Source organism: Delphinus delphis, chromosome 20 (assembly GCF_949987515.2).
Source record: "Delphinus delphis chromosome 20, mDelDel1.2, whole genome shotgun sequence".
Lineage (NCBI taxonomy): Eukaryota > Metazoa > Chordata > Mammalia > Artiodactyla > Delphinidae > Delphinus > Delphinus delphis.
In genome coordinates, this window is record NC_082702.1 from 10,509,875 (window position 1) to 10,524,230 (window position 14,356).

Consider the following 14,356-nt stretch of genomic DNA (forward strand, 5'->3'; position numbering starts at 1 on the left):
CAAATTCCAGCCATGGTATCCTTTTATTCAGAGATACTTCAGCCTGTATCTCTAAAAGATAAGGACTCACAAGAAACAAAACAAAACAAAAACCAACCCTCACAGTGTCATTATTTTGCCTAAAATGTGAAAACAAAATCAACAATGAACAATTCCTTAGTATCTTCAATACCCAGTCAGTGACCAAATTTCCAATCATCTCCTAAATGTCATAATCTCTTTACCAGCTTCACTGAGGCATACTTTTCATCCCATAATATTCACCTTGCACAGCCATTCCCCAAATCTAGTTTTAGAACCCTTTCATTACCCCCAAGGGTTTCCTGGTGCCGAGATCCAAAAATGGTGCAATATTTTGAAATGTTTGCTTCATCCGTGGAACGCTTTCCTCAAGCGAAATCCTCCATGGAGCCCCAGTGTGTCCAGCAGATAAAAATACCTCGGTCTCAACACAGCCCGCTCCCCCAGATACAGAGACAAGCCTGCACTCTCATCAAAGGTGTGAAGGGTGGTGAGGGGGTGTTTACACCTCTGAAGCCAAGCTACCCACACCATGTGACCCCGGCAGACTCTTTCAGAGTGCAATGTACTTTTGCACACAAAGGGGTTGAATTGGGAGAGAAGGGTTTTCCCCATGAATCATAATCACTCTTGGTCATGGCCCAGTCCACTTCCTTCCCCACGCAGCCACTTCCTCGTTTGTAAAACAAGGAGCCACAGCCCTGAGAATCTAGACGTGCCGATGGACTCCCGGGAAGTAGGTAGTGGTGGGCAGTGACCCCTGGTGGGTAGAGATGGGGTGGAGAGAGTCAAGGAGCCTGGGAGCTCCCAGTGCCAGCCAAGGACATTGGTCTCTTCCTAATTGGGCCAAACACTGAACCCACCATCAGCGATACCTCCTTTGGGTTAAGCATTGCCCTGTCCTTGGTGACCTTTGCTTGGCCACACAGATCCCAACTAAATTTTAGTGGGTGTGGGTTACATCTTGGTCCCTCTTCCTTTCAGACTGGAAACGTGCACAGGATAAAGCTTGGATGCTAGCAAGACTTTGCTTCCATTCCCAGTTTGTCCCTTGACAGCCTGTGTGACCTGACCTCTTTTTTTTTTTTTTCTCCCTGGCTGTGTGTGGCATGTGGGACCTTAATTCCTGGACCAGGGATCGAACCCGTGACCCCAGTGGTAGAAGCGCAGAGTCCTTAGCACTGGACTGCCAGGGAAGTCCCTTATCTGACCTTTCTTAGCCTCAGTTTCTGCATCTGTAAAATAGGGATAATCATGGTACTTGCCTTATGAAACTGTTTTGCGGATAAAATAAATAAGTAAAGCACTTAACACAGTGCATGACATTTGGTAAATGCTCAAGAAATGCTTATTATTAATTATTATTACATTGGCTTCCATATTGCCTCCCCCACTAGACTCTGAGCTCCCTGAGAGTGGGGGCTGGTCTGGTGCCTAGTTGAGTTCATTTGACAGAGCTTGGTGTATAGTAGTTGCTCAATAAACATTTGCCAATGAATGAATGGAGATGCTGGGCACAGGAAGGGAAGGATATAGGTAATGAGAATCCACACATGTTCACTTATTCCACACGCATTCCTGGAGCCCCTGCCCTGTGCTGGGTGGTACTGGGACCCATTGGGTGACTGAGGCAGCCCCCTCTGGGGGCTCACAGTCCAGTGGGGAGATAAGCCCATCTCCAGACAGTGACGACCCAGAGTGGGCAGGGCTGGGGTGGATATAAACTCAGAGGTGGGGATCTGACCCAGCTTGGAGTGAGGGAGGACTTCCTGGAGGAAGAGGCATCTGAGCTGAGACTGGAGGATGAATACGGACCTGGGGCAGGTAGAGTGAAGTGATGTGGCTCCGGGCATGGAAGGGAATATGCGAGATTCTCGAAGAAGTTCAGTCCCTCAGATCACAGTCCACAGGGTGGAGGTGAGGGACAGGGGTCTGAGAGGTAAGGCTGAGAGGCCCCCCAGGAGCCAGACCTGGCAATCAGTTGAAGGCTGTGGTGAGGAGCCTGGACTTGAAGGGCACTGGGGAGCCACGGATGGTTCTGAGCAGAGAGGGGCAGCGTCGGGTTTGGGCTTTAGAAAGATCCCTTGGGCTGTCTTGTGTTGGGAGGATTGGAGAGGGCAGGAGACCGGGTAGGAGGCTGGGGAGGCAAAGGGAGAAAAAACGGCAGCCTGGCCCAGGGCTGGGCTGTAGAGAGGAGGGGGGAACGTCCAGCTCAGGCGACTAGGGGGCTGGGTCCAGTGCCTGCCCCAGTGAGACCGAGGGAGGGATGCGCCCATGTTTCCGGGCCTGGGCAGCTGTGTGGACTCTCTGGGAGCCCCGAAGGGTAAAGAAAGGGGCAGAGGCTGGAGGCAGGTGAATGCAGGACACCACGCGGCCAGGCCCTGGTCCGTGGGTCTGCGTGGCTCTCTGCTGCCCCCTGCTGGCTCCGCCTTGAGTTGTGTCTTGCCTACAAGTCTGGCAACCAGGACCGATCCAGCAAAGCCCAAACCCAACCAGTGACAAAAGAAGACATTTCCTGGGCGACCATACTGCAGGGTGCACTCACGTTCACTGTCCCCAGTCCTACATCCCGGGTCTCCAGGTGCCTTCCCCTGCTGACACACTGAACTGAATTCAAGACTGTCCTCCCAAACCCTTCCCTTTTCTTTCTTTCCTTTTTTTTTGAACAGTGTTATCGAGATGTAATTCACATACCATACAATTCACCCATTTCAGGTGCACAGCTCAATGTTTTTAGTATGTTCCTAGGGTTGTGCGACCACCACCACAATCTTAGAACGTTTCCATCACCCCCAAAAGAAACCTTGTCCCCGTTAGCAGTCACTCCCCATGCCCCCTCCCTCCCAGGCCCTGGCAAACATTAACTGGCTTTCACTTAGCGTAATATTCTCGAGGTTCATCCACGTTGTAGCACGGATCAGTGTCTCATTCGTTTTAATGGCTGAGTAATATTTCACAGTATGGACAGACCACTTTTGCTTATCCATTCATCTGCTGATGGACAGTTGGGTTGTTTTCAATTTTCAGCTATTATGAATTATGCTCCTATGAACATCTGTGGACAAGTTTTTGCGTGGACGTATGTCTTCATTTCTTGCAAACCGGGTCCTCTTGCAGTTTGAACGCCACCACTGTCTCCTACCCCTCACTGGCAAACCAGGCACCTGGGGGTTCCTCTGCTCTAGTACCCCAGCTTCCTCAGCACCTGTTGCATTCTTCCTCATAGCTGGACGTTACATTCGATGCTGTTTGTTGTCAGATCTCTGGGGGTAGGGATCTCTGTGTGTGTTGTTCATGGCTATCTCCTCAGAGCCTAAAACAGCTGCACACAGCAGGTGGTCAATAAATATTGAATTGATGAAGGAACACATTATTTTATTTTATTATTTTTTTTTGCGGTACGCGGGCCTCTCACTGCCGTGGCCTCTCCCGCCGCGGAGCACAGGCTCCGGACGCGCAGGCTCAGCAGCCGTGGCTCACGGGCCCAGCCGCTCCGCGGCATGCGGGACCCTCCCGGACCGGGGCACGAACCCGCGTCCCCTGCATCGGCAGGCGGACTCTCAACCACTGCGCCACCAGGGAAGCCCCAGGAACACATTATTGACAACACCCTTCTCCCTCATCCCACACATCTAATCCAGGACAAAATTCTATCAATGTTTCATTCTAAATACCTTTCAGCTCTGTGCACTTCTTCCCCAGCCAACCTCACCACTCTGGTCCAGCACTTGCTGAATGAATGAATGGGCCATTGAAGGAATAGATGGGGGAGGGCAGGTCTGCCTGGAAATTTCTCTCAGGAAAGCATAGTGGTTGAGTGTGGGCTCTGGTGTGAATCCTGATGGTGTATTGACTGGGCTGTTCATACAAATTTTGGTTCTCCCTATTCTGGAAACGTGGTTGAATTGCACCTGCCCAGCCCTCTTGACCTTAGATTGCGCCATGTGACTTTCTTTGGCCAATGAACTGCGAGTAGGAGTGTCACTTCTGGGTGGAAGCCTTTAAAAACCAGTGCATGCTTTGCCAGGTTCCCTCCCGTTCCCTGCATAGTAGGGACAGTCCTTCTGTCAGCCTGGTTCCTGAATGAGGAGATGTGACACAGAGCTCTCCTGACCCTTGTCACGCCTGCCTACCTGACATGAACACGTAGCATGAGCAGGGAAAGAGCCTTTTGATGTTCTAAGCCATGGAGAGTGTGGGGTTGCCTGTCACTGCAGCATAACCCAGCTCATCCTGACTGCAACACTGGCGTTTCCTATACTTGGTGTGTGATCTTGAGGCAGTCACTTCACCTCTCTGAATCTCGATTTCTCCATCTGCAAAATGGGAATATAATAGTCCCGCCTCCCAAGGCTATTCGGAGAACTTAAGAAATTCAGACATGGACAGGTATAAAGGCCAGGCCCTCTTCACTGTAGCTGTTATCATTATATTTAAATCTGGTTTTGTCGTGGTGAAGGAAGAAGGAAGGGTAGCCATTTCCTAGGCTGTAGTAAGATCCTATATTAGTCCGCTAGAGTGGCCATGACAAAACACCACAGACTTGACGGCTTAAACAACAGTTATTTTCTCACAGTTCTGGAGACTGAAAGTCTAAACTCAGGGTGTTAGCAGGCTTGGTTTCTCCTGAGGTCTCTCTCCCCGGCTTGCAAAGGACTGCCTCCTCGTTATGACGTCACCTGCTTTTTTCTCCACGCATATGCATCCCTAGTGTCTCCTCGTCCTCTTCTTTTTTCTTCTAATGGTATTTTTATTTTTTAATTTTTATATTTACTTATTTTTTCGGCTGCACCACGTGGCTTGTGGGATTATAGTTCCCCGACCAGAGATCGAACCCGGGCCCCCTGTAGTGATAGCACTGAGTCCTAACCACTGGACCACCAGGGAGTTCCCTCCTCCTCTTCTTATAAGGCCACTAGTCATACTGGATTAGGTTCCCACCCTATGACCTCATTTAAATTTAATCACCTCTTTAAAGGCCCTACCTCCAAATAGAGTCACATTGGGGGTTAGGGCTTCAACATGAATTTGGGGGGACACAATTTATTGTATAACAAAGCTGGTACCGAGTGAGCTAGAAGGCATGCAGTCAGGCTCAGAGAGCTTATTCTTGAAAGTATTGCCATCTTGGAAGCGAGGGTTGCCTGATTTTAACAGGATCTCTCCGGCTGCGGAATGGGAAACAGACCATGGGGGTAGGAGTGGAAGCAGAGAGACCAGGCGGAAGCTGTTACATTGTGAATGAAAAGAAAACTGTACAGGGCTTCCCTGGTGGCGCAGTGGTGGAGAGTCCGCCTGCTGATGCAGGGGACACGGGTTCGTGTCCCGGTCCGGGAAGATCCCATATGCCGTGGAGCGGCTGGGCCCGTGAACCATGGCCGCTGAGCCTGCGCGTCTGGAGCCTGTGCTCCACAATGGGAGAGGCCACAGCAGTGAGAGGCCTGCATACCGCAAAAAACAAAACAAAAAAACTGTACAGCCCAAGGTAAGTTGAAAGTGGGAAAATAAAGTGAAACAGTGGTTTAGACTTGTAGCTCTATATGTTCGCTGATTTTCTCTTTGTAAAAGTTAGCAAGTATTAGAAAGGCATTAAAGGCCGACTAGAATCTGATCGAGACTTTCATTTGCCACTATCAGAATCATGCAAAAAGAGTAGAAAAAGGAATTCTTTTCACCATGTGATTCAAAGCCTTTAAAAATATCATAACTTTAGGGACTTCCCTGGTGATCCAGTGGTTAAGACTTCACCTTCCAATGCAGGGAATGAGGGTTTGATCCCTGGTCAGGGAGCTAAGATCCCACATGCCTTGTGCCCCAAAAGACCAAAAAACAAAACAGAAGCAATATTGTAACAAATTCAATAAAAGACTTTAAAAATGGTCCACATCAATTAAAAAAATCTTTAGGGCTTCCCTGGTGGCGCAGTGGTTAAGAACCCACCTGCCAATGCAGGGGACACAGGTTCAAGCCCTGGTCCAGGAAGATCCCACATGCCGTGGAGCAGCTAAGCCCATGCACCACAACTACTGAGCCTGTGCTCTAGAGCCTGTGCTCTAGAGCCTGCGCGAGCCACAACTACTGAGCCCACATGCTACAACTACTGAAGCCCTCGTGCCTAGAGCCCGTGCTCCACAACAAGAGAAGACACCACAATGAGAAGCCCACTCACCGCAACGAAGAGTAGCCCCCGCTCAATGCAACTAAAGAAAGCCCGTGCGCAGCTATGAAGACCCAGCACAGCCAAAAATAAATAAATAAAAAAGAAAAAATCTCTAAAAATATTATAACTTTAAAAAACCATCAAAATTAAAAAATTTTTTATTTGGAAATATTTCAGACTTATAGAGAATCATTGGCTCTGTTGGAAAGAAAGCTGGTCAGAGGGTCAGGATACGTGGTGTCTAGTTTTGGTTCTGGAGATTACAAGATATTCAGGTAGGCTTCCTATCGTGGGAACTTTTCGCCATTCACAGCCCAGTTCTATGCCATTTTGCAGTCTCTAAGTCTTAGTTTGCTCTAGAGACTATGGCAAACCGTGGCCTGTGGGCCAACTCTGTCCCATCACCTCTTTTTGAATCACCTGAGCTAAGAAAGATGTCTAGCAGGGATGGCTTATGTGCCTCCACTACCTTTGATATGACTGTGGCAGACATTGTTAATCAATCACAGCATCCTCTCCCAATGAACTTAGATGTGACCCCCACCTCCTCTCCCACCAAACTCTCTAGTGCCTAGAGCAGTGCCTGGCCCATAGTGGGCCCTCAACATATATGTGTCGATTTACTGATGGGAATTGGGCTGGGAGGTGAAAGCTGTCTGTCTCCCCCCGCCCCCCCCAAATTAGAATGTATTCGGAGAAAGACAAATGGAATCATGAAGGTCAAGAAACTAACACACAAGGAAGAGTTGAGGGAGGAGACAAGATTGCTGCTTTCATTTTCTGGGGATTACCGAGTGGCAGTGAAATTAGACATCTTACCTGCAACCAGCTCAGAATCAAGGTCAGGAGACAAAGTTCTGAAGAGACTGATCTCATGAGGAAGGAATTTTTCATGAATAGACTTTCCCCTGGGGAAACAGGCCCCCTCCCCCTTTCCTTCCCACCTACCCCCCTCCCCCAAAGGTAGGTACCATCTGAGCCTTTGCCTGCCCACCATCCACTCCCATTCTTTAGCAATTAAGTCTGGTTTTCCCTTGGGGAACCCCTCCCCACTCTCAATCCATTTGATCATGTGGAGCTGGGTCTGTCTCTGGCTCCAAGGCTACACAAATAGCCCAAGTTTGGCCCATCAGAGCATTCTAACACTTGGCCATGGTGATTGGTTCATGTAAGAACACGTGATTTAAGTTAAGACAATGAGAGGCAGCCCTGGGCCTTTTGTTGGAAATATCAGGAACAAGGTACTATTTTCCTCTGGGGTGGCTGAGCTGGTGGAATATAAGCCTGGAGCCACTGGGAGCTATCTTGTCACACCATGGGGGAGAGCCTAATGACCGCTGCACGCGGATTTTGAAAGAGGTGCCTGTGTCCTGAGAGCCCTTGAATGGTGGGAATGAGCTATTTCAGGCTCTGTGTGAGTAGTGAAGACTGTTATTTCTAAATGGACTACAGTCTCTCTCTCTCTCTCTCTCTCTCTCTCTCTCTCTATATATATATATATATATATAATAGTGTAATCACATTAATAAATATTTTAAGTCGACCTTTGCCTATGTCACCCATCTCCCTAAAAGTTTTCCTGTTCAAAGTGTCCAAAGCCCATTTTGAAATTTAATCTTGTCATTAGGAGGAAGGGGAGAGCCTATGTCCAGACTTGTCTGATACTTGGGCATATTTGATAGCTGTCTCCGCAGCCCAGGGAGGTGGCTAAATTAGGCCCATTTTGCAGAGGTGCAAAGCAAGGCCAAGAGAGGCTGCATCTGGGCAGAGGATAGAAGGCTGTCCCTCTTCCAGACACTGTGCTAGCAACTTCCGCACCTTCTGCTTTATTGAATGCCCACAGGAGCAAGTGGAAATTCAGTGGCTTCTGTGAGTGACTCAGGAGGAGGGGCAAGGCGGAGGCTGTGTCTGTGGATGCAGGGAGCCTCCCAGTCCCTTTCCGCCCCCTTCCCCCATTGCCCAGGCTTCTTGCAACATCCGGAGCCCCTTCTCCCCGAATCTGCTTGCTCTGACAACCCCAGGCCAAGGAGACTCCTGATACACTTCTTCTTCATAGCTTACTAACTTAATTATGTGATTAGTTGATTAATGTTGGTAGAGTGGACATGTGGGTGTCTCCCCAGCACCGGCCACTGCTCCGCCAGTGGGAGGCCTCCAGGGGTTTAGGCGGGATTGAGCCCACTCCCAGCTCTGGGTGGGCTTCTCATTAGCTATTCCCATTGTATAGTCCCACCCCTCGTCACCGTGATTGGATCAGGGATGGGCAGCCATCCAGACCTAAACCAATCAGAGTGCCACATTCCTTTGGCTTTAGGGATTGGTTCAGATTGGTCCAATCAGAATGACGTGAAGGACGGTGGTTCAGAGTTATGGAACAAGAGATCCCTTGTTCTGGAAGCAACCAACGAGGCTCCCTGAATCAGCAGACACAGCCTGGCCTTGCTTTCTCTCGAGGAGCTGTGAACATGGAGACTGGAGTCATTTAGTACCTTGAAGGCACTATCCATGTCTCCTTGTTCCTTGGAAAGAATCCTGAACTTTAGCTGGGCAGAAGCCTGCCCAAGATAAAGACATTTTCCAGCCTCCTCTGCAGCCTCCTTTTGCACAACTCATTGGAACATGCCTTAAAGCACTGTATTGACCAAACAAGATGCGATATTGCTGTGATGTTCCAACCCGGGGCAATTTCACATACAAAATTCTGTCTCCAAATTTCCCCATTTGATAGGGACACCAGTCATATTGTATTAGGGCCCACCCTAGTGACCTCATTTTAACTTAACTACCTTGGTAAAGACGCTATTTCCAAATAAGGTCCCATTCTGAAGTACTGGGGGTTAGGACTCAGCATCTCTTTTTGAGGGGACATAATTCAACATACAACACCTGCCAAGCCTGGTTCCCTGCCATCCTGGAGACTCTTTGAACAGCTCAGGATCCTTTAATTTGTTCCTTTTCTGCTTAAATCAGCCAGAAGCAGTTGCTACAGCAGAAACCTTGCCTGATTCACGTGATTTTTGCAGCTTGTTATATTTTCTGCTTTTTATCATAGACCGTGAACTTGTAAAGAGGGAGCCTGTGAGTCACTGTATTTTCCAAAGTTGATTACAACTGAATGCTCTCCTTTGATAGGATTTTGCCATTTTCCTATCCAGCAGAAGGTCTAATCCCCCTCCCTTGAATCTGGGCCAACCTTAGTGGTTCACTTGTAATCAAAAGAATGCAGTGGAGGTGACAGCGTGTGACTTCCAAGGCTAGGTCAGAATAAGCCATAGAGTTTCTGCCTTGGTCTTTTGGAACACTTGCTCTCCACACGCTTTCCCTCCATGAACCCAGAACCTGGCCACCATGCTCTGAGGAAGCCCAAGCATTCACACTGGCAAGGACGTGTGATGATGATCTAGCTGATAGCCCCAGCTGAGCTCCCAGCTGACAGTGAGTGAGTAAAGACACCTCTGGGTGATTCTAGCCTCCAGCATTTGAGCCAAGCTCAGCCTTTTGAATCTTTTCATCTGAGGCTTGATATCACGAAGCTGTCTGTTTTCCTGATCCCAGAAATCGTGAACATAATAAAATGGTTGTTGTTTTATACCACTGAGTTTGTTCCACAGCAAGAAGTAACTGGAACAGAGCCCTGCATTCTGTTTCTTCTTCCAGGACTGAAAATTTTCTTTTGGCTTTTCCCTTTACTGGTCTCTGGGACCATCTATTTTCAGTTCTACTAACAAAGAATCATATGGGTCTTCCGTGGAGCAGATTTATCCATGCTGATCTCTCTCTCTCTCTTTTTTAAATATTTATTTATTTATTGGCTGCGTCGGGTCTCAGTTGCTGCACGTGGGATCTTCGTTGTGGTGTGTGGGCTTCTCTCTAGTTGTGGCATGCAGGCTCCAGAGTGTGGGGGCTCAGTAGTTGTGGCACGTAGGCTTAGTTGCCCTGTGGCATGTGGGATCTTAGTTCCCCGATCAGGGATCACACCAGCGTCCCCTGCATCGCAAGATGGATTCTCAACCACTGGACCACCAGGGAAGTCCCCCATGTTGATCTTTGATTAGGTACGATCACATCTAAAAAGTGCTTTGAGAGACCAGTATACAGACTGAAAATTGTCAGACCATCTATAAAAATAGAATTCTGACTCACGAGGTGAAGCAACCTAGGAAACCAACCCTCTTAAAAACAGCCCAGGAAGCCAGCTTGCTTTAATTCGGACTCACAGGAAGCCAGATTACTATCTCTAGTGACAATGCAGGAAGCTAAACAATCACTTCTGTAACAATCAGCTCCGAATGGCCAGGGCTTGATCAACAACTAACAGCCTCCCTAATTTTTGTTCCTTCTTCTAATTTAGGACCAGCCAGAGAAAGACAGCTATGCACCCTAATCAGTCACCTCGGACGTCCTGCTTCTAACAAGCCCGCCTTCTGCTTTGCTGTGCCAACGGCCTCCAGCAAGGGCACACTCGGCCTCCAGCAAGGGCACATTCGTAGCCTTTCCTGTTTTCCATTATAAAGCTTTCACACCTCTCTGCCTGCCTTTGAGTCTCTGCCAAATGCAAGTGATGCTGCCGGACTCCCTTGCTATAGCAAGCTCTGAAGTAACAGCCTTTGCTTTTCTCCTTTGGTTGTTCTTTGTTTATTACCACAGCTTCAAAGGCAGCAGCATTCCATGGATTTGCCAAGCCAGTCCTCCAAAGGATCCTGTTGTGGGTGGTGCTGTCATTGCCCCTCTTTTACAGATATAAAAATAGAGGCTCTGAGAGGTTTGGCCATTTGACTAAAGCTCGTATTGTCACCCATGCTATGCAGCCCAGGTCCCAGTTGCAGAAACTGTTTTTCTGTTTTTGTTTTTTAGCCATACAGGCTACTTGTGTTTTACCAATAGGATGCCACAAATGCCCAAGAGAAAACCAGACTGAACCAGCTAGATCCAAGATGGCCGGCTTTCCTTGCCTCGATTTATCTCCGTGTTTGTTTCAAGAGCACCTGGTATTTGACAGAGATGCTGTGCAGCTGTGCTTTAAGAGATACACAATGGGTCACCCGCCCCGAACGGGCTCTGACTTGACCACAGGAATATGCCTCTGCAGATGAGACCTGGAGGTGTCCCAGAGTTACATCTGCTTCCTTCCACGCTAAGATCTCTGCGCAAAGAGGGCATTTGCACTTTGCTAGGCACAATTCGAGCTGCGTGGATAGGAGCGTGCGTGACTGTGCGGAAAGGAGCGTGGAGACTACGCATGCCCACGGCTGCCCTAAAAGCTCCGCCCCTTTCCTAGAGCCCGGATGATCTGTCCGCTTCCTAACCCTTAAAATCCTCTTACTTTCCTCCCTGCGGGGAGAAGGTACTGTTAGCGCAGAAGCTCCCCTTCTCCATTCTCTAAACACTCTCAAGCCTGTCTTGCTTGCACCAAATTCAGTTTTATTATTGGCAGCTAGAACCTGAGCCTGAGCGGGAAAGAGCTCCCTGACGGAGCCACGGGAGGCGTCGGTTCAGCTAGGGCCCCAAGGGCGGGCCTTGCGTCTAATTCAGTAACAGCATTGCTGGTAAGTATTGATACTAAACCCTTGGCATCATATAGTTCGTTTGTGTTTTTTTTTGCGGTACGCGGGCCTCTCACTGTTGTGGCCTCTCCCGCTGCGGAGCACAGGCTCCGGACGCGCAGGCCCAGCGGCCATGGCTCACGGGCCCAGCCGCTCCGCGGCATGTGGGATCTTCCCGGACCAGGGCACGAACCCATGTCCCCTGCATCGGCAGGCGGACTCCCAACCACTGCGCCACCAGGGAAGCCCCCCTCTGTGCCTTTGAGCCCAGTTTCTGCTGCTGACGGGCTGTGTGACCTTGGGCAACTGACATGCCCTCTCTGAGCCTTGGTGTTGTCATCTGTAAACTGGGGACCGCCGTAGTAGCTACACGTCCTGTGCCTTTTGTTATGTTTCTGCGAATCATCCGCCTCAGGAGTCCTGCCAGAGACTTGCTTTCTTAGGCTCCTCTTCTGCTGGCACTGCCATGTGACCCAGGCTCCCTGATCAGATGCAACCGTGCGAGGCTTGGATGCAGAAGCCAGAGATGCAGGCGCCACACAGAGCCTTTGATGGTGAGGACAGAGCCGGCACGTCCACCAACATATAAACTCCACAAGGGCAGCGATCTTTGTACTTTCCGTCTGTAAACTCCGTGCCTGGCACACAGTTGGTGCTCAATAGATGTTTGTTGAATGGATGCATGAATGAATGCAGCCTTCCAGGGCCCCTCAGGCAGGGGTTCTGGGGCCAAGGCTGATGTTGTGGACAATGGTTACTGGCAGGAGCAGTTCCACCAGGTCATTTATACCTTGTTCCTGGTCCCCAGCCTCGTGGAGGTCCCGTGAGCCGCCTTACCTTTTCTTTTTTTTTTTAATTTATTTTTTATAGTTTTAAAAAAATTTAACTATAATTGATTTACAATATTGGGTTACTTTCAGGTGTATGGCTTCAGATTCTTTTATAGGTTATTACAAGATATTGAATATAGTTCCTTGTGCTATGCAGTAAATCCTTGATGTTTATCTGTTTTATGTATAGTGGGGTGTATCCTATACTCCTAATTTATCCCTCCCCCTGCCTTTCCCCTTTGGTAACCATAGTTTGTTTTCTGTGTCTGTGAGTCTGTTTCTGTTTTGTAAACAAGTTGACTTGTATCTTTTCTAAGACGTGCTACCCTTTATAAGCAATTAAAATTTTTTTTTTCTTTTTTTAAACATTTATTTATTTTTTGGCCGCGTTGGGTCTTCGTTGCTGTGAGCGGGCTTTCTCTAGTTGTGGCAAACGGGGGCTACTCTTCATTGAGGTGCGCGGGCTTCTCATTGAGGTGGCTTCTCTTGTTAAGGAGCACGGGCGCTAGGCACGTGGGCTTCAGTAGTTGTGGCTTGCGGGCTCTAGAGCGCAGGCTCAGTACTTGTGGCTCGCGGGCTCTAGAGTGCAGGCTCAGTAGTTGTGGCACACGGGCTTAGTTGCTCCGCAGCATGTGGGATATTCCCGGACCAGGGCTCGAACCCGTGTCCCCTGCACTGGCAGGCGGATTCTTAACCACTGCGCCACCAGGGAAGTCCCTGGAAGGTTTTGAGGTGGTGTTCCTGGGGTCAGAATCCTTCCAGGATCTACCCTCAGTCCTTTTTGCTGCAGGTTCGAGATTTCCCGTCTGTCTGCCTCAGATGGGTCGTTGCAAACCCTGCCGTTATTTCCAAGTGTTGCCGCTGCAGTCTTGGTCCGCAACCAGATTGCCCAAACCGGCCTTATTCTGGTAGGAGTTTGGTGTGCAGCAGAAGTGGAGTTTAGGGGCCAAAGGGATTCTGATGAATTTTCACTGTTAAACCTCAGGAGCAAAGGTTCTGTGAGCATCGAGAGGCAGGGCATAAAGCAAAGCCAGTTATTCTAGATTTTCCAGTTCCTGAAGCTTCTCTCTCTCTCTCTCTCTCTCTCTCTCCCCCCTCTCTCCCTCCCTCCTTCCTTCCTACCTCCCTCTCACATAATGATTTTGATTCCTCTTAAAATAACTAAAAGTCAAAGTTTATTATAGAAAATTTAGACAGAATGAACTCAAAAGGAAGAGAGTAAAATTCAGCCATCTTCCAACTGCCCAGAAAGAGCCACTATTAATACCACGTGTTAATTCCATCCTGTGTCCTGCAGCCTTCATCCTGGTTTCTCCCCAGCCCCAGCAAGTAGATCCTGGTTGGTCCAAGCCTCCCCCATTCTTCTGGTCAGGGATTGGTTGAGCGGTGGGTAGTGCTGGCCAATCAGAGCTGAGGGGAGGCTCCTGGGGAAGCTCCCCCAGAATGGGTGGGCTTCTTCAGCTAGGTGTTTGGCTGCGATGTGTGGAATGCAGCAGCCACCTTGGCACCAGCTTGAGCATGACAACCAATTTGTGGAGGAAAACAGAGTAAACAGCAGAGAAGCAGAGCTGATCCCTACATGTAGTACTTGGAGTCCAACTAGACAATCCAGTTGTTTGCTTTTAATCCCAGCCTGGGGAGTCCGCGGCGGGGGGAGGAAGGGCGCTCTCTGCTATTGGCACCTGAAGCATCCACACTGTTGCATTTTCAAATACTGACAAAGGTTCTCTCGTTGACTGAACTCTGCTCAGGCTCTCCTGAACTTTTTTCCAACTAGGGTTGACTTTTGACTTCTGTGTTCA